Source organism: Acyrthosiphon pisum, chromosome A3, assembly GCF_005508785.2.
Source record: "Acyrthosiphon pisum isolate AL4f chromosome A3, pea_aphid_22Mar2018_4r6ur, whole genome shotgun sequence".
Lineage (NCBI taxonomy): Eukaryota > Metazoa > Arthropoda > Insecta > Hemiptera > Aphididae > Acyrthosiphon > Acyrthosiphon pisum.
This window is the reverse complement of record NC_042496.1, coordinates 13,600,922-13,628,331: the sequence shown is the minus strand read 5'-3', so window position 1 is coordinate 13,628,331 and position 27,410 is coordinate 13,600,922. Positions and strand designations below refer to the sequence as shown.

The 27,410-nt window shown below is 31.6% G+C and overlaps 1 long non-coding RNA gene across 2 annotated transcripts in view; it reads right to left on the bottom strand.

Moving 5' to 3' along the window:
• LOC107885093 overlaps positions 1-26,116 on the bottom strand; it is a 48,936-nt gene extending 22,820 nt beyond the window's left edge. The window contains exons 1-2 of one of the 2 annotated variants that reach the window (XR_001680323.2): positions 26,031-26,116; positions 23,920-24,120 (exon numbers count right to left, since the gene is read on the bottom strand). This is a non-coding gene — a long non-coding RNA (uncharacterized LOC107885093). The remainder of the gene's footprint in view (positions 1-23,919; positions 24,121-26,030) is intronic. The other variant, XR_003839795.1, reaches the window with a different exon arrangement.
• Positions 26,117-27,410: the final 1,294 nt, after the last annotated feature.

The window sequence follows — 27,410 nt, the reverse complement described above, 5'->3', positions numbered from 1 at the left end:
ATAATAAAGGTACTTAAAAAAAAATATCAAATAATTTATTGTTTTAAAAATATAACGATAGAAATGGATATAATACAATCATTCTTGTCTTCTTGATCACAATTTTCTATTTAATATTATATTTTAGTATAATCACATAATATGTATCTATAAAACTGAAATTTTACTTTGATTATAATTAAAAACCAAGCCATACTGGTTGTGGTTTGTAGCTGTACGCTATTAGTACATAATATCCCTATAATATATCCTTATATTTTTTCCCTTTTCAACTGCATATACTTCACTAGAAGTGATTTAGAATATTCGTTTAATTGATGATTAATAAAAACATTATAATTTTGGTGTAAAGTCAGTAGTTTATGAATAAATTCAAAATACTTTTGACATTTTGTTAATTTGTATTTAAATTAATTATTCATATATTACTTTCTAATATATAACAAGATATCTTTTAACTTTTGAAATATATATGTGAGGTTTTGGATTAGAATATTTATACTTATATTTAGAAATTTTGTTTTCAGAATTGACGTCAACAAATATTTCACCCCAAAAGAAACTGCTAGGGTAAACCAAAGTTAGAAAAACTTCCTCTTATTCTTTTTTTTTTTACACAATTTGAACATAAATAAATAAATAGATTATCAGATCTAAGATAAGATAGCAAAATCATCCATAACGTACTTATATGGACGTATGGTATCGTTTGTTGGTTTTTTTTATTTTTTTTCTATTGAAAAGACGACCTTATATCAGGTAATTATTGTAAAACATCTCCAAAATTGAAATTTTTTTAATGGTACCGCTAGTACATACTATAGAAGTCAATTCTTTAAAACAAATTTGATGGCTTAATTGACAACAACAACAATAAATCGTCAACGGTTCACCCGTTCGTGTGTGGTGTATACTATATACGTTTGCTTGTGTAACAAAATATGCATAAAACGTATTATTCGCGGAAACAGTTATGAAAAGGATCTACAGCAGAAATTCTTAGCACGATGTATACTATATATGCGTAGTTGTTACTGGCAACCGGCGAGCATTATATTATACGAAATAACGATATTATGATATAATAATAATATAATATATAATAAGAAACCGCGCAGCTCATGCACTTCTACATCGGCAGTCATAAATATACGCACGCGTATCATTACTATTATGATTACTGTTCGCCGGATAATAATATATTATTTCACTCCAACAGTGCACCCACTACCCTACATCACCCTTATAGCACCCTCCTCCCGACAACCCGTCCGTCAGACAACTGCTCTGACTCTGCCGCCTTCGACCGTTGAGAAATGCGACTGGCGTGCGCGCAAATAGATCACGACCTACGTCGTACCACGACACGTCTGGGGGTGGTTTGACGAAGGTGGAGCTGTTGGAACGAAAGGGCTTGTTCGTTATTTCATCCTCGCGATGAAATATACGCTGCACTGCGTTTCTTCTCGAAGATTCCTCAAAAGTTGTTCTTATACAAATTTAACGCTTGAAGTTCAAATTTCAACGAAATTCCAACGAAAAATAACGATATTCACCTCGAATGACTTTTATAACTTTGTTGTAACTTGTAATTTATAAAATATTAATTGTATAGCGTTGAAACTTTTTGCAATTGCGAATATTATTACTTTATAACAATGACATTTTCAAAACATTTAGACTAATTTTAAATTATGTATAAGTACCACGGTCCACGAATCTATTTGTAGTTCGTCGATGTTGACTTATAATAGTTGTATGATAGGTATAATTACATAGCTATAAAATATATGTAATAATATATGCCCGATTATGATTTTATCAAATGTAAGTTAAACCTACTATATTACTAGTAGAAATATAAACAATTATAGTAATATAACCCTTTTGTAAAATATCCTTAGAAATACAGAGGCTACAAATATCTCCCGAATCTTTTTTTTGTTTACAATAATTCAAATTCAAATTTAACATATCCATTACAGTGACATACTCATTGACGAGGTACACTCAAAATGTGCTATACAGTAGATTGAGTTCCCTGGTTTTTTTTAATGATGGATGTTTACAGTCCAATAACTGAATACGTCTAGGAACTCTAAACGCAAAAACTCGGAAAATATCAAGTTCTGAGATTTTTACCATTGTGCCTTTACTTTGTTATTGTTGATCGTAGGCTTCGTAGCATTAAGAATTTAAAAGTGTTTGCTCGAATAACTTTTATGCTTGATAATATTATAATACATATACTTGTTCGTCTCCCTCCCCCTTATGGTCAACATCTTAAAATACAATAAAATAAATAATAAATATAGGTTACCTATATCTGTTAATGATTGAATAATATCACACTGAAATTCAATTAAAAAATGTCATATTATCTTCCTGCAGTATAATATTATCTTTCTCGTACACTCGGTCTATTATATTACCAATTTGTAGTTACCTACGCACATAATTGTTTATCTACTTTTGTTTTTTCCTTTTTGAACCGATGGCAAAGGTGAGTCTGTTATATTTCTGCTGCGAGGTACTTACCAACCCACCTACTATATAATATTATAATAAATTATAATAATATACCGAAACCTGGATGAGTTGTGTGTGGCCGCAGGGTCAAAGGAACCGACTATAATATATATCACAATATCACGTGTATATACGACGACGGTGGTCGGTGCTGCAAAGGGGGTTAAGACGGTGATGTGAGTGACTGTCGGGGTGAGAGGAGCAGACGAAGGGGACGACGATGCATATTCATGACGACGACTACGACGACGACGGCGATGAAGTGCGTGCGTGCGTGTTGTGAGTGAATTCTGTCGACAAGCGCCTGCGGATATAATATATAACGGCTATATAGCTATTCTTCTTCTATTTCTCAGACGCTCGGTACGCGTACCGTCGCCATCCCTTCGCGCCCCCACCTTGTGCTTCAACCGCGGTATATACCAACATACCATATACGTTATATAGTGTGTCCGCCGACACGACTGCTAAAATGTACGTTCCTTGGCTTCGGTATCTTTACGCGCGTGAGGTTTGGAACAGTAATTTATTAAAAATACCTGCAGGTAGTATTTGAACGGGTATCAGGCTGGAACCTTAATATAATTTCTCGGCGATCAAAATCGAAACCGGTCGTATCGATATCTGGTGCGCTGCGTTGTGGTATAGAGTCTCTCGAAATACTGTATTTTATATTAAGTATTTCTATTATTATTATAATTATAGTAGTCTTTGAAAAATAAATATGATAATATAATTATATATAATTTTATATCTAAAACAAGTATAAAAATGATGTATTAATAATCCTTTAATAATATCTTATAAGCTATGTACATCATATTGTACATAATATTATATTATTTGAACGATGTAATTATGAAAATATTATTACTAAACGTCTATATATGTTCAGTTATATATGTCCCGTTCAGTCAATATTCATTCGGCATAAGTACTGTATACACCAACAAATCCGTACATAATAATATTATGTACGCATGGTAAAAAATATGATTTTATATAAGTATAGTCAAGAGTACAGGTTAGGTTATTTAATTTAAATAGCCAAATTTAATTTAAAAAAAGTACAAATCATGTATATGGACTATAGTATTAACAATATTATGTGTTATTGAGAATGTGTTGCGAAATATAAAATTGCAACAGTTTGCGAAAAATCGTGAACAATATAATACGTAAATGATATAACGTGCTATGTGCAAAAATGGTTCATCATTATTTTTGTTTGCCTATAAATATAATTCTGTTTGTATTATGTATATAACCAAACTTGATTTAATATTCTCCCTCTTTTTGCGGATATACCTCCATTGTTTACGGTGTATATTATGTCTAATAAGTAGCCTAATTGAAATCGAGACAAAAATGATTTGATACATCGCACTTATGGCGCCTGGTAGACATTTATCCGGTAAGACATATATGCGACGCGTGAAGACTTTGTTAATTTTGTTGCCTTAGACAGGCAGAGCCGCAAAGGCTGCTGATTAAATTATTCGACTGTACGGTACCATGGAAAGCTTTTCGGGTGCAAAATGTTGATGTCTTCCAGAAATTTTGTCCTCCCTACACCATAAATCCCAGACGTCTGCTGCGGGCACACGTTTCTTCTCGCTGTTGTCAGGTTAATTTTGACGTGCTACGACGGGTGAGCACGCGTGATGATAAGTTTTACAATAAACAACGACGGAAAGACATGAACGCACTCGGAATAGGTTGATTATATTTTTGATACGTAGCGAATCCGTGACGAGTTGGATAAGGGGAGAAGGTTACTGGGAAAACACGGTTTTGAATAATGCAAATATAAAATCTTAATAGAAATTAAGTTTACTATTCATTCAAAATCAAAATATACAATATATAATACTATATAGATAATAATATTATGCGATATAACTTTTTATAATATGTACTTCATAAATACGATTAAACATAATATTTTGAGATGATATTATTTTTAGTTTCGAATGAGAATCGTTGTATAAAACATAGACCTTTAAGGTCTTTAAAAAGATAAAAAATATCTACTGCTAACCGATTTGAAATGTATTAATTTGTAGAATAAATATATTTGATTGTGTTCACTAGTCTTTGGGAAGTAAAATATTACATCAATAAAGTTTACCATAAATTATTATTAAAAACTACATATAGATAGCAATGTTTTGCTTTTAACAAATAAAAAAGAAAGAAAATATAGAATAGTTATTACTTACTAAATATATGTATGTACTATAAACGTATACAGGATAATTCACCAACCATGCTAAACCCCTTTTTTCATCAATAATGCAGTTGCTTAAAATCTAATTTCTTGAGATTTTTGTACGGATGCCTTTCAAACGGTTGAATGTAGAACGGATGAATGTCAATATATCAAACGATAAAATATAATAAATAAAATAAATACTATTTCCAATTCCAATATTACGTCTCATTTATATTTTTTTTTAAGACCAAGGACTATTTTCTTTAGTAAAACTTTCGTAAAATTTTAATAGCTAAGAAACTATTCATTTGAATTTTATGAATCATCAAAATGTTCAAAAAAATTATCTACTAATAATTTACAATAAAAAAAGAGTTTTTAATTTGAAAAAAAAAAGTTTGTATTGCCACAAGACACTCCTCAATTAGTAAAAAAATTCAATAATTTGAAAAATTTAAAAAGTTCTAAAAGTACCTATATTTAAAAATTCCAAAAATGAGTATTTCAATAATTCTTGTAAAAGGAAAAAACCGGGATGAGCATGTTTGTCACCCTGTATATAATAGATAAATAAGACCAGTATTGACCTACATTTTCATAATATATATAATATTATGATATACCGTCATTTATTTTTATATTTTTATGAAAATAGTTACTTATTATTTAAAACAATAATTGTACAATTAATTTCGATAACAATTTTGAAAAATATTTACAAACTATAATAATGATAACTAAGTTCTGTAATATCTCTTGAGGCTTTATGCGAAATTACTGAAATAGACTAACTGCATACAAATTGCATTATAGGCAGTTTATTTCTCTTTGTTTATGGTTAAGGAGCTCTAATAATTGTTTTCAATGGCTGCACTAAAATACTTTGAGGTATCTTTAGTATGAATATTATAAATTAAAATACAATTTACTTGGTATTAGAAACTATAAATTATAAAGTATTTACGTATTATATTATATTATTATTCATAAGCATTTAATTAATTAAATTAAGCATATATAGATATTTAAAATTGTTTCTATAATTTGTTATACTGTTCTTATACATTTTTTAAAAGTAGCTTATTTGTTATTACTTATTAATAAACATTTTAAAGAAAAAAATGTAAATGTTAAAGTAAAGTAAAAGTACTCGCAATGTTGCATCTACTAATTATTAGTTTTTAAGCGTTTCATGTATCAATTTATTCAGTGCTAAATTCCTGAACAGCATTAGTTTCATATACTATACAAAAATGAATGTAAACAGATATGATGACATTTGATAATTATTCAAAAAATAAATAACGATTCTTTATCTAATAATTTTTTATTTCATGTTATTATTATTGATAAAATTATTGAGGCCAAAGTATCAGAATTTAATTCAGGAAACATAATATTAGGAGAGTTCAATACATCAATAAAATGTATAAATAATAAATTCTAATTAAAAAATAACCGTGGTGAAACGCAAGACGATTGACAATACCAGATTTCAATATTGAATCTAATAATTAAATAACAAAACAATATGCAGTCAATTATTTACAAACTATGAATATGCACGCTCGGAGAGGGCTTTCCTAACTTGTTTTTTAAATGTACTAATTGCATAATAATAATAATAATAATAATAAATAATTTACTATTACTGTTACATTATTTTGAAAAATCAAAAATGTAAATAATATTCTACATTACCTAACCATTAGCACACCAACTATGTTCAAATAATAAAAATAAAATTCTAAAACGTTAAAAGTCGTAAACTAGATTCACTTTCATATCAGAAAAGGTACTGAATTCGAAAACTGGAGCATTCTTACTATCACAAAAGTTTATGACGGACAAAAAAAAAGACACATAGTTGTAAAAACAACACATACCTACGCTAAGAATCTGAAATTATGACATTTTTTAAAATTTGAATATTATTGTTTCAATAACTTATTGGTTATTTGATTATGAAAAAGAGGAGTATAAATGAAGCTAAGTTTTTACAGTTTTAGTATATAAATAATAAATTTATTTAGCGGGAAGGTAATGCGGGGGAAGGGGTTTAAACATCCATCACAAGTACGCCTCTCCATCATAAATAGCCCTCACATGGCTACGTCACTGCATGACATCCACTATACAGCAGCTGAAAAGTATCCTCTACTTGACGGTTTTCTTTTGAGGCAAGATAAAAAATATTAAAAATCATAAAATCAGCTTTTCCATTTTTATTTTGTTTCAACATGTGCACAACATTAGTACTATCTTATAAATTCATACAATACAATACAATATAATATAATATAATATATTTTAATACAATTGGCTACTTGTATTAAATTAGAACCAGACGGCGACTTAAATAGGCAATTTTGCTACACCATTATCGAGGTACGGTTTTTCAGTACTTAACGCTAATTATATTGTTGTTCCAGGGTCAGTGACCTTTAATATTGTTATTTGTTTTCTTCTATAATTAATTATTCATATAGAGTGGTCATATTTTCAGATTCGCAGCAACTATGCACTTCAGCTTAGTCGTAAGTGCGTAAGTATCTAACTTCGTGTATACAGCATAGCTTTGTAGGTCTATTAAGAATTTAGAATGATTATATATTAATACACTAGATATTGACAAATATTAATTTTATGTTGGACGTAAAATACTATTTTTATCATGTATAATAATATATATTTTGTATTTATTAATTTATTATTTTAATATTAATCTTATCTTAAAGTTGTAGTATAGATTAACTAATTATATTATAATTTAATATTTCCATCTGAAATACTATGAAGTAAAGTTCCTCCTCAATAATAACATAAACTATTTTCCATGCCTAGTTAAACAATTCAAAAATATAAAGTAATATTGTAGTCCATTCATTTAAGCTCCAAAATTGGTGTTTTGAGGAATTAAATCGGAAAGTTTTGAAACTTTGCAAAAAGTTTGGTTATAGGCTTCTGGTTCCGAGATCCGGAAGTGTCCTCCATCTTGGATTTTAAGTGTGATTTTTCAGTTTTTTTAAATTATCTTTGAAAATACTAATTTTATATCAAAAATACGTCTATACAAAAATGTAACTGATAACATTTTAAATAAATATGGTTTTATTATTTTTTTTTTTTGTAGCTTGAATAGGTTAAGAGCAAAATTTAACCATGTCTTATAATATTAAACGCAGCGCGCCGCGCTTGTGTCCACTAGAAAACGCAATATTTACGTTTTATATAATATATATTAACGTAATATAGATAAATGTTATAAATTCATTTTATGGGTCAACCGAACAGCCATATACACAACTCCTACAATATAATAATATATAATAAAATTCAATGTACAAATATGTTATAAAAAATATTTATATTTTACTAAATAATGTATGGTGTATCACTGTGGGTACATATTACATGATAATAATATTTAAATTATTTATAATATAGCGTATATCAATAATAATGTTTATCTATATTACGTTAATATATATAAAAAACATAAATAAAACGTTTTCTAGTGGACACAAGTGCGGCGCGCCGCCAACGTGCACCCTATATATAGTATTATGGCGCGCCGCGTTTAATATTATAAGACATGGTTAAATTTTGCTCTTAACCTATTCAAGCTACAAAAAAAAATAATAAAACTATATTTGTTTAAAATGTTATCAGCTACATTTTTTTATAGAGGTATTTTCGATATAAAATTAGTATTTTCAAAGATAATTTAAGAAAACTGAAAAATCGCACTTAAAATCCAAGATAGCGGACACTTCCAGACCTCGGAGGAATGGCGACTTTTTTTGGTTAATCAGGAGTCTATAACCAAACTTTTTGCAAAGTTTCAAAACCTTCCGATTTAATTCCTCAACAAATCGTTAAATGACTGGACTGGCGTTGTCTGTGATCGTATATGAAAAATACATATTACACCTTTTAGCCAAACACCATTAAACACTTTAAAAATAATTGACATTGGATTTTTTGAGACCAGTATTTTGAACTCGAAGTGGTTAAGTCCCCCTAGTACCCTCCTAATTATGACGATAACGTTGGCGTATTAGGGTCAAAATGAATTAAGCCACCATGTGCTTATATTTTATGTTAAGGACACAATGCCTTATTTTATATTTATATTATAATTACATTTTTTATATATCCCCATAAAATTTATTTTATAAAATATATACCTACACATCATTGAATATTAGAACGGTGGCATAACATTTATTAACTATCATTTGAATCCAATTTATTATATAATATATTACATTTAAAATCAATATTTTCATTATAGTTCGGCAATTAAGTAGGTAGGTAGGTATCGAAAAATGTCATCTAATAATTAACAACTAATTAATATTTTATGTGTATATAACAGTAGGTTTTCAATTATAGAATAATAAAAAGTAATAAATATACTGCACTTATTCATGTCACATAAACGGCTCTATTATTACTTTAGTTATGTATTTGGTCTGATTGAGTAAAATTAAATTAACGTATAACAAAATTATATAACTTCATGTAAACTATATTTATATTAATAACAATAATTATACACAAAACGTCACACTCAGATAAACAAAATTAATGAGAAAATATGACGTAAATCCAATTTTGATTTTAATTTAAACAAAAAAAAAAAAAAAACAAACCGTTTTGTAATACAATACATTTTACGACGAATAACGTTAAATTTGTAACAATGGTGTTTCCCAGTAATTATAACGTTATGAAATTATTAATGTATAATTTGTAACAATAAAACCGTATTGCTTAAGTCATTCACATTTAGATAGAACAGTATTGGTGAATGTGACGTTAATATTTACGATATTTATATTTTAGAAAATATATCTAAAAAACAGAGTATAAATATTGAGAGGATGCCACAACTGCGTGTGTTATCTCCATCTTACACACGTAAGACATAGATAAAAGGCGTTTACGTAATCTGAGTAGAACTCGCTCAATTTTGGTTCTAGAATGAAAATACCTATTTTAAAAAGAAAATATGGCAATATTTCAAAGAGCAGGACGCTGTGTTTTTTTCATTATTTCTAATATAACATTCAATATTTTATTTAGGAGTAACGATCATTTCAAAAAATATTTTATTTAAACGTAGTCTTCCACGCCGAAATATTCTCAATTTATTTCAATTTTATAATAGGTATTTTTATTCTAAAACCGAAATTGAGCGATAATATTTTCTTTAACTAATAGGTACCCGTCTAAGTTTATTATATTTTAAGTTTTAGTTGTTTCTATTTCCTTCCTTTTATTTAAACATTCAGATTTGTATAAATGAAATAACAATTTATTTAATATTCAATATTTATTAGATTATTTAGCTTAGGATAATGAAATTAAAAATATATAGAGTTGCATTTTTATCAAGAATTTATACTAATTTTATAAAATATCATGGTAAATTGATGATTTTTTAATATCTTAAATACCATTTAAGACCAATGTATGTATAAAATATATTGTGTTTATCAGTTGATATCTAATGATATCGTAATAAGTAGGTGTAGGTATATTATATAGAATTTGTAATATTTAAATATCAGTATTTTTAATTTCATATGGATATCAGAAATTAGCTAAATGGCCATAATGATATATTTTGGAAAAACTGTTTCCAGTCACAAAAATTAATAGTAACTTTTTAATTTTGAACAACTGAAAAATCTCACGATCTCGAGTATCCAAAACAGATCTAAATTGTAAACACAGTTTAATAATAACAGTTTTAATTATTATTATTTCTATATATTTGTTTAATAGTGTACAATTTAAATGTATAATTATTTTGAGAGTTACTAGTTATCACTAGTTAAACCACATTAATTTTTTCCTTAAAAAAATATCCGAAGGAACATCTCGAGAAGAATCCTTGTAAACATGAATATAGGTATATACCTATATTAATATTATTGTTGATGAACACGATATTATCTTAATATATAATACGTATGCGTTTTCCGAGATTATAGTAAGCGCGTGGACTGTTTACATTATTTATATATATAATGTGAACGCTCTAAAATGATATACATACATGTGTGCGTGTGTATGCGTATGTGTGCATAATAGGTATATAAACAATCGTCATGTAACCAGCCGCTGCCTCAGCAGCAGCAGCAGCCGGTACAAGCAATATAATAATATATAAACATACCATACATATATACATATTAGGGGAAAAAATCGATAAGTCGACACACACACACACACACACGCATATGCATCCGTACGCACGTACGCACAGAGAGACAAGCAAGCCGAGGAGCAAAGACTGGGCAAATGGAAATATTCGAAGAAAATCCTGTAGCGAAGAGAACTCGCGCGGTAGCCGCGGTCGGAGAGGACGAGAGAGAGACGTAGAAAATATATTACATATATGTGCGCTGGCAAACACACATACGTATGCACATACAATAAAAGCGAACCCCGCACACTCTCTCTCACGCACACACGGGCAAATCATAATATACGCGTATATTATATATATATATAAGTACACACGGCGGGACGGCAGTAAAAGAAAGGGGTAGGCGGTGGCGGCGGCGGCGACGTAAGGGATTTTAAGCCTGGGGGTTATTACAAATGGCGGCAGCGGCGCGCGGGCGCGGCAGAAAGAAAACGGAAAACGTTGAGAAAATATAGATCCGTATGGCGCGAGCGGAGTGCAGGGTCGCTGACTGTGTGTGTGTGTGTGTGTGTGCGTGTGCGCTCGCAAACAGGAAACGGCGGAGCGGTACACACTGTGTTTGAACTACTTTTCGTAGCGAAACTCCTCCACTCGCCGTCCCGGGAATAAGTAAAAGAGGAAAAAGCAATTAAAATCGGTCGCTCCCCATTGGTCGGAAATGTTTTCCACCGTGCGTTCGTGTGTGCGTGTGCGCTCTCGCGAATGCCGTTTCGTTTGCCCGAGGAGGAATCAAGATTTTAAAACCACCAAACACCCCCGGTCCCTCACCCCATCCGAGGATTTGTCTTCGGTCGGTATAAATATTTTAATAATGCACGTGCGCTGTCCTCCGTCGGTGTTTTTCAAATCCGTTCTACACATTCACATAATAATTCGATTTACGCGGCCGCCGCGGAATATATTATTATAATACGCCCGACCCGTACACGTTACCCCTATATTATAACAACACATATTATATTATATTATATATTATTTTAAACGGATACCATTTATCGCGTACGATATAAATGAGTATTAACGTTGGTGAAAAATATTATATCAAATCGAGAAATCAGAATATAATATTATTTTAAATCGACAAACCAGAATATCATATTATATAGCTGATATATGTATACAACATACGACACGGTTGTATCACCCTCGCGGGTCGGCCGTCTTCGCGCGCGCCACAACCACCCCAGACCCTTCATCACGCTTATTAATAATTAATATTAATATAAATGTTCACCTGCAATCGTGCAGCCAGTTACCGGTGTATGAGGAGGAAATCACAACCACCCCCCCAAAAACGCATCGATCACGACCACAACGGCGTTATAATAATATTATTATACATGTATGCATGCAACTCGGCATAAATGATACTAATATTATATATTATGGTTACGGTCGGTATAGTAAGAAGGGTGTGTGAATCACTATTTAAATAATATTTGAATCAGGTAAATGGACGACCTCCGGTATACGATAAACCGTTATTAAATTATTCGGTCATTAGATATTGATGCATACAAGTTACTTATTATATTGTATCATATGAATAAACATTGATACTTTTAGTCCATTTTAAATTGCGAATTCATTACCACCCTGTTACTGTGGCGAAATCTAAAAATATATCGATAAATTGTATAACTATATTATTATATTTAATTGTGCATATGTGCAGTGTAAACTTATGCATAAGCCAAATTAGATTATCTATTTAGGTTCTTATATATAGTATCTACAATAAGAGATTGAAACGCATCACATTTATATGTTTTGTGAATACCGAAGTGTGTCCCGAAAAAATTCGGTTACTTTATTATTGTTCTTTATTATTCGGTTTATTATTATTGTCGTCTTACTGAAAATCGTAGGTAAAACGCAATTTTTCTTTGAAATTATTTACGTGATTTTTTTCTAAGTGATAATAATATAGAAAATAATGATCGAAATTTACTTTTTTAAATGGAAAATGTATTAACCTAATAAATCAAACAAAGTAATGAATCTGTTGAAGTTTACAAAATGTTTCTTAAAGAATAATTCAAGTATATACCAATTACTAATAAATTAGTGACTAAAATGAATATTTTAAAATACACAAGTGTTTTGTTTAAATCTATAATGCATGAATAACATTTTGCTTGGATATCATTAAATGTATCAGTTGATTTAATTTCGCACACAATTTTAAGTTATATAATTTATTAATTGTTATAACTTATATTATTTGTTAAACATATTAAAAAAATCTTTATGCTATATGTTAAAATTTAAGACAGTATTTAGCTCTTTACCAAATTCTGTTTCATAATCAAATATTAATATAAATATTGCATAGAACTATTTAAAAACAGGCGATAAAATACTGTTTTATAATTAAATCTAATATACTGAAGCTAGATAAATAATATCCATCTCATATTTAGATTTTTCAGATTAAAAATTATAATGTATATTATAGGTACTTCTAATGTATTATAACTTACTGAGTGCTACTTAACAATATGTAAACGGTAAACAATTCACTAATCTAATATATTTTAAATTTACTTAATATTACAAATGCATTGGTTAATCTGTTAAAAATACAGGTATCTTGCACAGTGCACATTTATATTTATTATTTATTATTATTATTTATATTTATACAATTGATGTTATGTACTAAACATTTAAATAAAGCAGTGGAAAAAATTGATTATTGTGCCCTTATTCATTCAACAAATACTACGATGAAAATGTTCCCAAAGCTCATAAAAAAATCGGTTATAATGAGTATCAAAATTGCTAAACATTTAAAAATTTTAATTCTTGTTTATTTGTTTATACTATAATTTATTATTCGAGTAATATCTCAATAAATACACATACAAAACTACAGACTAGCATGATATGTTTTGAAATTTTAGATGAAATGTCAGAAATATATTGCAGGGATAGAGAAAAAATACAAATTATTTTATTAAAAAATAACTATATATGAATTTAAGAAAACGAACATTTTTTTATTTTTACGAAAATAATCAAACTAACATTCTATGACGTTATAATCACTTGGGTAAAATAAAATAAATTTTATCACGTATGAATGTATGATAACATCCATATTGTTACACTTTTCAAAAATAACCACAATATAGGCAGATTATCAACAACAAATTGTAAGATTTAATAATATTCAGAATTATAAAATATTTTATGTATATTGTATTACTATGTTTAACTTCTTACTATTCAATTCTTAAAAGATTTCAGATTTCTATTTTCATAAATATTATACTATAAGAAGATTAAAAAAAAAAATTATGAGTTAATAATAAAACAAAATTGTTTAAAAAGTAGCTTATAAATTATAGCTCTTACTAAGTTTAATTTAAAAATAAAATAGAAAACAAATTTGAACTATTTTGTTAAATATTTAACATGACATATTGGGTTACACAACAACGGTGAGTTATTCACCACGACTCGCGTGGAAAAGCTTGTTAGATGTAAACTAAGAAGTATTATATAGAATGAGATGGATGTCTTCTGGCGTGACACGGCTAATTATGGTAAGAAATGAGTTTTAGAGGGTGTGTAGGAATGGTCCCTATATTGGTGATTAAGCAGGAGAGATTATATTGAGATGGTTTAGACGTATTCAAAATAGGAAAGGAGCACTGGGGAGTTGAAAGGGTGTTTGGAATAGACATGAAAGGAAACCCGAGAAGAAATTAATAGGAATAATCAATATTATGATGTAGAGAAATGGGGAGTGGCAAGATGGAGTACAAGATTAATGGACAAGGAGTAAAAGAGAAACGACAATCAAAAGTTTAGGTGAAAAAAAACACCATGCCACTGTCTTAGTTGAAATCGTTACTGTGTTGCAAGTATAATAGGTATGTAATAAATTATTGTAATTAAGAGAAAAAACATGATTTTCAAGTATTTCGAATATAATATAATTATTATTTACATAGTACATTATATTGTATTCAATTGACCACAACTTTCAATATATTAATACTTATTATACCACGAAGAAATGTTATGCGGAAACAATATTAATAGTTAATACACCATAAACGTCTTATTGTGCAATATTTAAAACAATTAGATATTATAATTATTAAAGTTATATAGTATATTATATATAAGATTATATTATATTCATTATATATATATGTATTACGTATTTACGTGTACCAATATATGTAAAAAGTAACATCCACAAAATATTTATTGCACTAAGCCTGCAATTGAACGATCGTAATAATAAAATAATAAATGTGAGTTAATTGTTAATAATAATTATCAAATATATATATCCGTAAATGTTATATTCTCTTATAATGGAAGATATGTTTTGAAGAAAAAAACTAAATCACGATAGTCTTATTGCCATGTACACATAAATTAGTGAAAAACCATAAACCTAAACAAGAACGTTCGATATTTAATGATTTCTACCCCAACATGATCCGATAGCACTCGTTTTTGGATGGGTAGTTAGATGGTGAGATGGGTGAGAAAGGGCCCGGGTCGGGGGTAGAAAACGTACATAACGAAATGCGTGTAAGTGCGACATCGTGGTAACAATATAATAACAATCGTGGAATGAAAAGGAAATGGATGTGATGTTAGGGGTGGCGTTGGGGGGTGGCGTAGGAGCCGGCGAGGCTGTAGGTACAGGTGCTCGTAATTACTGTCGGCACTGTGCGCACGGCGCTTTAACGCATTGTCGGCAAAAGGGTTTTTCCGGGCGCACCGCGTAATTGCGCGCGACAGGCGCAAACGGAATAAGAAAATGTAATTTGGGCTTCGCACCTCTACACACCTCAACTACCCGCCCACCCGACACACCACCAAGACCTGCGTGCCAATACGTGCGGGACCTCCGAAAAAGACGCGGTGGGTGGACGACGGGGTACGCGCGGAAAACCAAGAGAGCGGCTCGTCAACTAATTAGCTAGTAGTTCTAAGTTTTAATAATAATTAAAAGCCACGTGGCAAACTATTGGAGAAGCGAACGAGTGCGACGACGACGGTGGGGAGCGCACGCTCGCGACCCCCTCCACCATCTAATTATAATGTACACGCACACACATACGTATGTATATATGTATACAGGCACAAGACTTTGAAGCGAACAAACCTTATAGTCGTGCGCACATAAATATACAACATATTTATATATTATGTTAAAACAACACTTTTATTTTTTATTTTTGCAAGGCGATTTACAGATCCTTTTTTTTTAATGGTAATGAGATAAAACCACCTCACTGCAGCTTGAAAATAAATGTATTTGTTTTTAAAAAAAATTGTAGCACCATTTCAGCCATTTCAGTCAGTCATCGCAAGAGTCACGCGTCACGTAATATATATGTCATTTCAACCGAAAAATACCTTACCGGTACAATTATTAACGAAATATTCGACTTTGATACCTGTGTACTTGACTCTGATAAGTAGAAGCGTACAACACTTCAAATTTTTTCACAGACTTAAATATAAACACATACATAAAGATAATTTAGATAAGTTCTTCCTTTGATTAAGTTTGTTGAATACATTGCACTATTGCAGTACTTATATATTATTATGTTATTGCAATAGGTACGTCTCGTTTTATCGAACTACATACTATTTCTAATGTTTAAGAATAAACAAACTTTTTGTTTTCCTTCAAGTATGCGAAGTACACATTGCAAATATTTTAGACTTAAGTAGTGTACAATTATATTATCGATACAATAAATTATACTATACAGAGCGTAGGAGCTTAAGACGTCACGCCAACGTTTTCTTCGATTATATTATTATATAAGTTTACGCGTGAACGAATCAGATTCGATAACGCGTCCTCGGAGGACCGCGGTGGCGCGAAAGGACTGCGTGGCAACAACAATAACAACGCAACAACAACAACACGCACCGTCTTCTTATCTGCGGTACCGAGCTCGTTTAAATTATTGGCGGCCGTTATGTTCTTGGACCGCGATAAGAATATCCTCCGGGGTATAGTTACACGAATGAAACATTAACCGAACTATTCTATATTTTAAACCTCTGCTCCCATATTATATTATACACTTCTCCCGCGATTACGGTTCACCTGTGATTTCAACCTACACCGATTTCCTCTCCTCGTCGCGATAATGCCTAGTCCTTGCCCCGAAAACGTTTGATAACCAGCTACCATATTTCCAACGTCCCGCCGTCACCGTCGTCGACCTCTAAACACGAGCAAACGAATTATGAAAAAAAAATATAATAATTTTAAAAGTATCCGAAACAACTGTAACTACCCAACGCCAGGGCGACGGAATATCTCACGCGGTACGTGACCCCGCCTTTATATGTATATGGTACGACGTGGGCGAAGGCGGCGTTATCCAAAACTTTTGGTCGGTTTAACGTAGACCGTAGTACTACGTGACGGAAATAAAAACGACTTTTTGATAACGCGATTACCGTGTTTTTCCTCTTCCCGAATCGTGTACGCCAGTTAACGACTCTGTCGCACACTCCGCCAACTTTTACAAACAAAATGTTTTATAATAATTAAATATATAATGATATTTCCAACAGAATATTCAACCGCTGAACCGTTAATTTAGACCTTTGGTACAACAATTACGATACTTACGGGTCATTATTTTTGCGAGACCGGTAGATATATATTAATATATTATAATTTATTGGTACCAACCACAACGGTGCTCGCCGCTGTGATAAACATTCACCCGGTACATTTGCACGAAATAAAATGCGTGTTCTATGTGACTCAAAATCAGGTTTTAAAATGTTCAGACCAACATTATGAAGTGTGATATTAAAATGTAATATAAGAGCTCGAGTCACCATAGCTGTTATGTTAAGGTGTCGGGAAAATATCAAATGGCAAATATTTAAATATATTTCTTCGGTCGTTATTGTATTTCCACACCGCCATGCCATTTTGAGTTACAACATAGTACATACATATTATATTTTGTAAAACAATTTCATTATAGAGACAAAAAGGCACGAACTGGCAGCACTGCTTAGCGCCGAGTGTGTTGCGCCCACCCGTCGGGAATAATATTGTCTCTAGGTAAAATATGAAGGCTGAGGATGTATACACTTTTGGGGCAACAGAGAAAAGCATATAACGTATATATATATATATATGCATTGTGACCGAATCCCCGTTTCTCGTTACAAGCCGCGGTGGCTACTGCCGTTAAAAAGGGATTTTAAATCCCTTTTCCAAAAAAACAATGGCCGGCGGAAAAATTAATATTTAATTTCCACCTCTTGTCCAGTCGAGGCGGTGCTCTCGAGAAAAACGTACGCGTGTTATATATAAAATAATATAACGCGTCCAATTACACCACTGCCGGTCGTGGGAATTCACTTTTTCATAACCTTCTCCGTCATGCCGCGCCATGCGCCCCCAGAACCAGTGGTTAGGGGTGACTTATACAAAAATATCATATATTCAACGCACACTTTAGAAAAACATTATGCCCGAGTTTTTGCAAAATGTATCCCGTCGCCCTTTTTTGGTGCGTATAAATATTGCCAGGACAAAAGTGCGCATTAATTTAAACGCATGTATACGTATACTCGTATGTATACAGTACAAACACACACCCACCGACCCTCTTCTGAAAAATGTCCTCTGCAATTACGCCGTACACGGACAACAAGTCTAATGACAACCCCTTTTTGACTATCGTAAGACGTTATCTTCGCAGCTCTGTCGCACGCACTACACTATATATAGTCATCCCACGGGACGCCGACACGATTTTCTCTTTATACACGCTGTACGTATAGTATACCTAGGTAAATGCGCCCAAAAGAAAAAAAACGATCATTAGATAGGAAAAGTAATTGAATGCTTTTGATTATTGAGTATACGTTCAGAAGTATAATTTTTTTTGTTTGTTAAATAAAATATTTAAATCGATTTGAACCATAGAATTAACGGTTTCCATAATTGTAATAGATACATTAGAATATTACTTTATTAGTAAATATGATGCAAAAGTTGTTTACCCACTAAAAAGCTACTTATCCTGAAACCAATACTTTTTACTAGGTATTAGGTATATGTTGCTGACCCATTTCCCCATAGACAGAATACCCTAACCATTTTAACCAGCATACTATAACATCAGTATTTAATCTACAATATAAAAAAACAAATACACTATATTTACTACACTTATATTTTATAAGTTGTTCAAATGTTCATGACGTTGACATATATAGGCTTTGTGTCTTTTGTTATTTTGAATAATTATTATTCTAGTTCCAGACTCCTGAAATTAATTTTAACTGAATAATAATTTTACAGTCGAAATTCATTTAAAATAAAAACACACATCTTATAAGATTCCGGAAATAAAGGATCTGAATATCTGATGGAGTTTTTTGTCAACTGCCACAGTGACAAAATGGAAGAATCACGGTGAATGCGCAAAGGTAGTATGTTTAAGTGGATGGTCATGGAATTAAGCATTTTGTTATGTATTTTTCTGTCAACATAATATAATCAGTTAAGATGACGCTACAGTTATATAAGACACACACACATTTATTGTCTCCGTCTTACAAGTGTGTAACATACCAAATTCACGCTCAGTAGATCACGTTTAGTGTTTACTTAGTTTAAAAATGAGAGTAAATTGACCTATTATGGAACTTTATACCTAGTATGAGAACATTGTCTGTGTTTGTACATTAACGTATGTGGGTTTTAGGTTAATTCAGTTTTTAAGTGAGTTATGTGAATTTTTAATTTACTCTATATTATATAAGCAAAACTTGCTAAAAAATTGAACTATCGTAAAAAAAACAGACATAGAAATACGAATAATTGTCCTACCATCAAGTTTTGTAATAAGCCGATTCCCTCTAATTTTTAAGCTAACGGAGCTAAACGTGATCTGCTGAGCGTAAATTTGCTATGTTGCGCAGCACTTGTAAGACGGAGACAACAAATGCCCGAGTAGCGTCCTCTTAAAATACTATTTTTATAATGGTATAAATAGCTTACATTTTTTTTTTAAATATAATATCTACATTGATATAAAATACAAACTATTTTACGTACACTTAATTTTCATTAAAAATGTATGATATGGGTACTTATATATAGTGCATATCGCATATGCATACAGCAACTACTGTTTAAACAATTATTTCACAAGCATCAGTGCTTATACTATAATATTAAAATTATCTCAACTCGCAAATTAATAATTAAATTTTTTACAATATGTTACAACATTTAAAATCACATTAGTTCATACAAATTATAAACATTACGTCGATATTGTTTATAATTTATATTCGACAATCTTTGTAGTATTTAAATACGTATAGGTTTGTTGTGCACAATGAAATTATTCGAAATTAATAAATAAATATATTATATACCTAATTGCAATAATATTATATTTTTCCAAGCACCAAGGGAAATTACTAAGATAATTTTTAATTGAAATGTACTGGCAACCAATTGATTTCCATTCGATGGATACTTTTATAGCATCAAATAACAACAAAATAATTATTTTGGTTGTGCATAATTACTACCTACAGTCAATACAGCATACAATAGCGGTTTCGGTCTCTCTACCTTGAAAGCAAATGAAAATTAATTACGTTTACCATGTACGCGCCAGCCAAAAAGGTACGTCACTATATTATTATAATAAACCAATACGAAGACTGCAACCATAAAATATAATATATATATATATATTATAGGTATACAGTAATATAATAATAATAATATGTCGTAGATGCACGTCGCTTCATCTCTTACAGCGCCGGACACGAGTGGGACGGCTTTTAAAGGGCGACGTTAAATTCCCGGGCCTCAGATATACGCATAATATACGCTATATAATGCACGTGTGTAAGGGTCCCTTCTACTATAGCGAGTTTTCTTTCGGTCGAGTGAAAAAGAGAAACGACGACGATGTGTGGGGAGAAGAAGAGTTCAAACGTCGTCTCAGTCGCCGTCTACGCGCGTATATATTATAATAATTATGTGATAAAATTACCCGGGCCGAAAGAGAGCAGAATAAGAGTAGAATCGGGAGAGGAGAAAACGAGGGTGGTCCGGGCGTGTGTGCGTCTTGTTGTCGGGCACGATAAGGGACGCGAAACGGGGCAGAGCAGCGGCAACGGCGGGAAGAGAACTCGCAGTATAATATATATATATATATGTACATGTATATACATATATACACTGAAACCCGGCAGCAGTTTTAAACTCGTATACCACTTCGCCGCACCCTAAGCCGAATGAATAATGGCGGCAGCGGCGGCCCGGGGGTAAAGAATCCCCTATTTTCTTTGCGCCGCCCCCTCGCGCGCGCCACGGATTCTTTGGCGGCCGAAAAGGGTGGCGCGGGTGGTGGCAAACTATACATTCTTGGTGCGCGCAACCCTGCTGCTGCTGCACTCGCCCGCCACTATATATTATACTTCCATGCCGACACGCCGCTCTAACCCTTTTTGCGCGAGAAACATTTTAAAGGCATCTTTGCCGTTATCGGTGTGCAGTATCGTCGTCGTGCACGCGACACGGCCCGACTACCATAGATATACACACACACACACACACAAACACGTTATATAATATATATATTGTGCACTGTACATATAGTGGGCACGAAGGGAGGTTGGCTCGTCGCGGGGGACCCGTATGAATTACGGCCGTAAGGTTATAAACCGTGCCAAGAAATCCTATTAAGTATAATATGAAATACTTCGACCACGCCGCTGCTGTTTCCGTGCGTATATACACTGTGTGTCTGTGTGTGTGTATAGGAATTCGACGATAACAATATTCCCGAGCTCTTTGCTATGGGTACCGTATTATTACTATTATTATTATTATTACCGTCGTGTCGTAAGCACCACAATAAGAATTGCCGTACATATATCTATAAAGGTTTTACCTGGCTGAGGAATGCGCGCTTCTTCCTATCTGCCCGCAAAACCTGCGTATTCATTATTATTATTATTATCATTATATTAAATATAATACCTACAGCCTACGGGTCAGGAGATACAGGTAACGACAAAGTTGGACAAATAATAATATTTCAACAACATTTATAAACTAGGTTAAATGCTAATAATATATAAGAATCCAAAACGATATAGACGTATGTATCATAGTAATATAATAAAATAAATAATTATCGTAGACGGATTGAACGTACATTTAGAACTAACAATACAGTAGGCATGTACTTGCCTTCTGTACTACAGTACTGCACTATATAATCTATCCTATACTAAATCTTCTGATTTTAAATTTCAGTACCTATAAGAATGTTTATATTGTTTTGATTCTGATATTATAATTTAAAAAAAATGTATTTTCTTCATACATACTAAAAATTAAATTGTATTTGTATAATATAATAGTTGCATCAACGTATTCGTGGCTATCAATTTAAATCATTTGTGAATGCTATTTTTAATTTAGATTTCATACTAATTGAAAAGAATTGTTCTATATACAGCTTAGAAGCTACATACTTATAGAAAAATAACACCATAATAAATAATAATACGTGAATACTGTAATTTATGGTATATAGTTTTATAAGGGAAAAATACCTACATTCAATTTCATAAAAAAATGTTACGAATAAAATGTATCATGAACATAACACATGAGATTATTTTGATATTAATTATTCTGATCATCGATATTATGATAATATTTTTAAATTATTGTTTATTTACAATGATATCAGAATAAATAGCGTATTTTATCAATCTACATGATCTACCTAATTTTTAGGTATAATAAAAAATGTTAAGCTTTTTTATGATTAATAACCAAGTCAAACGTAATAAAATAATAAAACAATTATATTATAAAAAGTAAAAGAAACGAGTAAAGTTTATTCTAGTTTAAATTTACTACGGAAAATCCCAAGGGCAACACAAAAACTACTCACACAAGTTTTTATTTCATTATTTATCAGTATACATTATTAAGTAGCTTTTAATTGCCAAGGATTGTATAATGTACAGTATTTTATGCAAGTATAAGGTTTATTTCTAAATAAACTTTTTTTATTAATTAATAAAAGAATTTTTATGAAAACACTTATTCACTTGTAAATAGAACATGCAAAATATACAAGAAGCACATTAAAAAGATTGAAAACTGAAAACCTAGAATTCAATAGATTTTTTAGACGTAAGAAAATGTATCGACAAGTGTAAAATTGTTTTGATGAGATGTCAGAAATTTTCATTTAACTGGGGTCTACTGAGAATCAATTTTAGATTACAATATTTATATTACGTAGTTATAAATACAATAGTATCTTTATCATATATTTTTTATAATTATTAATCGTATAATTAAGAACATAATATTATGAACATGTGAATATAATTTTCTAAGGATCTGTATGGTTGAATTTGCAAGTCTTTCAACTATGATTTTAATATATTATATTATTTATATATTATCGTATTTGTGTGAATATCGAAAATCCATGTAAATAGTAAACATTCATTACTAACAAGTAACAATACCTATTAATGTCTCAGGTAATATTAATTATTATTATGGTTATGATTTATTTATGCATTCGTTTATGGTCATTCGATTATTTTTCAATATTTGTATCGATGTAATTATGTAATACCTACATTACAACACTACACATATATTTTTGACATACTTTGTCTGTAATAGTTTTTTAATTCTCTTTTGAGAACTTCAAAAATGATCAGTTCCATATCAAAAAGGTTTCTACTTGAAACTTAAAATACAAAATCTCATATTTTGTCTGTAAGTTTTACTGATCATATTATTTAATAAGCAAAAAAAAAAACTACAGAATACCTGAGAGTATATGTGTATACAGATATACACCTATGTTAAAATATATATTACATCTCCGATTCAAACAACTTTTTACCATACCTAATTAAATAGTAAAATAGATTGAAAGTGGATATATTTTTTTTTTCATCATAAAGTCGTAACGTTGAATTGTTAAGAATTTTCGAATTGACGGTATTTTTTCTTCCTCATACAAACTCCAGTCGTTCGTCCCTAGTTATTTCGTGGATTTTGCATAACACCCGAACTGATACAAGCCGTGGACGTCCGACAGCAATCACACTGAAAGGGTACATTTTTATATTTTTAAATTATATATATATATTTTTTATGTTTATCATTTAAAGACAGTTTTTCTGTGGTTATTTTCATTTTATTTGAGCCATACCTACAAACTGGCTGGAAAGCGTTATAGACTTTAGGTGAATTAGGTATATTGCACGTAAGTTATTTGAATTACGGAGTCCCATTGACGGTAAAATATGGCATAGACAATACTTTATAAATTACAATATTGTTCATGATGAAACTTGACTGATGATGCGTGACATCGCGTTACTAAATTCTTCACGGGAACTATAAACGGGCTCTAATAATTTAATAATACGAACTATTGAGATTAAGTTATCACATTGGAAAAAGTGTCAGAAAATTTTTTCCATTTTATCTGTTTCACGATTGGCCTATATGTTTGAATATTATTATGATGTATTTAATTGTTATTAGTCAAATTTAAAATTTATTATTGCAGTGGAAATATGAATTCATATTTGTGTAGAAGGGACGCATTTTTAATTAAATAGAAATCAATTGTTTAGCTGACATTGGTTCTCTGCAGCATAATCTAACAATGAGAAAAATGTGACGTGTTGTCATACGCTGTACAACAGTCAGTAGCAACTGTGTGCAGGTAGTGGTAGAAACGTAACGGAATTTGGATGAGAGTATGAGCGGGGATTCTCGTAAATGGACAAAGCATGTAGTAGAAGTCTGTTTAAAGTCGAAGGGAAAAACTATACGTACATATGAAACGACGTCGGTGGTAGTGGTAAGGAAAGGAAACGAAGGGATCTTGCTGGCGGGGAGGTGCGGCTGTGGCGGTGGTCTGGGTCGATAGATAATTTATGCGATGTCTGTAAGAGGGTACGGGGGTGGGGGGCATCCGTGACGGGGAGACGAGACGAGACGAGACGTGGTGGTGTGGCAGAGAACGCCCTCGGAGCCGGGGCAAAAGGAGGCAAAAATGGAACGTCGGGAGAGCGGCGGCGGCGGCAGCAGAGCAAAGGAAAATGTTGACGAGAAAACTTTTGTATGAATAATGAAGCCCGCTTGCTGCAAGTCGAAGGGTTTTTCGGACAGGCGGCGGTGGAGGTGGTGGACGACGACGGCCGGGGGTTAGATAGCAGCGGCAGGCAGGCACAATGGCTGAACCCCGGGAAAAGAGGGCGAACTTTAGTTTTGACGTGCAATCCTCTCTCTCTCTCCTCCACGTACATATACATTATACACTTGTGTGTGCGTGTACCATTACTCTCTCTTATATATATCATATAAGCGTATAATAAACGTACGCGTGTGCGTATTTTTGTGTGCGTACATACACACGTTGAAAGGAAGCATTATTCGCGCACAAGCGCGCACACACAGACACACACACACTTAAACACCATTATATTTATATACACATACGGGGCAAAAGACGAACGAGCGGGTGAAATAATAATTCTGCGAGCTCTCTGCTGGTGATAAAACGGTGACGGCGTTGACGAAGAAGGCGAAATATAAAGAGGACACGTCGTAATAATAAAGTTTCCGAGCCGATTTATTATGTAGTGCAGCTCACGCACTGCCGCCGGAAAGACTACGACGCGTCCGCGGCGGCGAACGTCAACGGCGGCCATGGCGGCGACGAGACGACGTGTTTAATTATCATACCGAGAAATCGTTTTTAGCGTGCGCATTAAAGACATTTTATGGTATAAAACAATCCCCCTCCCCCACCCCGGAAAGATTGATGTTGCGGGGGTTTATTGAGCATAATAAAATAATATATAATATTACGGACAAAAAAAACGGAATTATTCGATGGAAACTCGCAAATTAGATATCGGACACATAAAACATCATCGGAACCAATAAGCGAAATAATGTACTCGTAAAACTTTAAATAAAATATATACTTTAATACTTACAGTTTTTAACGCGCGTTCCGGGATCGTGATGACATGACTAAGGCTGAATCGGCGGTCGTACTGTGGTGTTCGAAATCCGAATGAACGGCTAGAACCGATATACGATAATTTACATCGGAGAAAAAAGGGGTTCGATCGGGTTTCGCCGAAGGGCCGATACCGGTCGTTCCTGTCAATCCAGTTTTGTATTATTATTATTATTATTATTATTCTATTTTTTATTTTTTATCGCATGCCGTTCGCGGGACATCGAAAGGCTATCGAACTAGTTTTATCGATTGTAACACGTTTATATTGTATTGTGTTCGTGTGGGTTTCCACTGTGGGACCGGAATTACTCGTTCCGCGGCTGGACATCTGGTCCCCTATTTTTGACCGTCGACGGTCTTCGAACCCCGAGGGAAGAACCTTTGTGGCCAAAATTTAGAGAAATACACATATATTATGCACAAAATAATAATACAAAAAACAATATACGCTGCGTCGTCGGATCGACGAAAGCCCAGAGGCCAATTCGCACAGGATACCCCACGGTCTTCGGAAACGCCTATCTACTTTGTCCTTTGCACCCATTATTGGCGATCGGCAATGTAATAGTTAATGTATATTAGGTACATTTTTTCATCGAAATTAAAACAATCTGTAATAATAATTATATTATATAATAAATATGCGTACATTATTATATAATAATTTATCTTACGGTTTATCTCAATGATTCAAAAATTAAATTTGAAGTAACACTTTAAGATTTAACAGTACCAATACGTAAAAGTAATGAACTAAATGAAATAAGATAGCTCTTAATAACCATAATATTACAATATAATATAAATATTTCATATTTTATAAAAACTTGATAAAACTAATATAGACAAAAGCTAAATCAATAAAAAAAAATTGTATCCAATAACTATAGACAATTTTATGAAATATATTTAAAGCTAATTTAGTAAATAGGTATATCTGACATATAATATTATTATTTTAAAAATTCCTGTACCTACTTACATCTTAAATAACAAGGTATAAAACTAAAAAGTATAACGCATATAATATATGTACCTACCTACCAACCAACCTAGACCTACACTATTTATTTTCAAACAGTTATATTATTTTAATTAATACATATTTTGCTACTAATTTTAAATTATGGTAATAAGTAATAACTCATTTTTGTTATATATATGCAATTAAGTTATAACTTACCATTTAATATTAAAACGTCTTTAGTGTATTTTTTTAGTTAGTTAAATACCCTTTAATGAATTGTACACACTTCATCCAATATATTTTTACTACCCGGTAATGAACCTATAATACACAATATTATATACAAATGATAACTCAAATGTTAAAATATTGTGTTATTTAAAA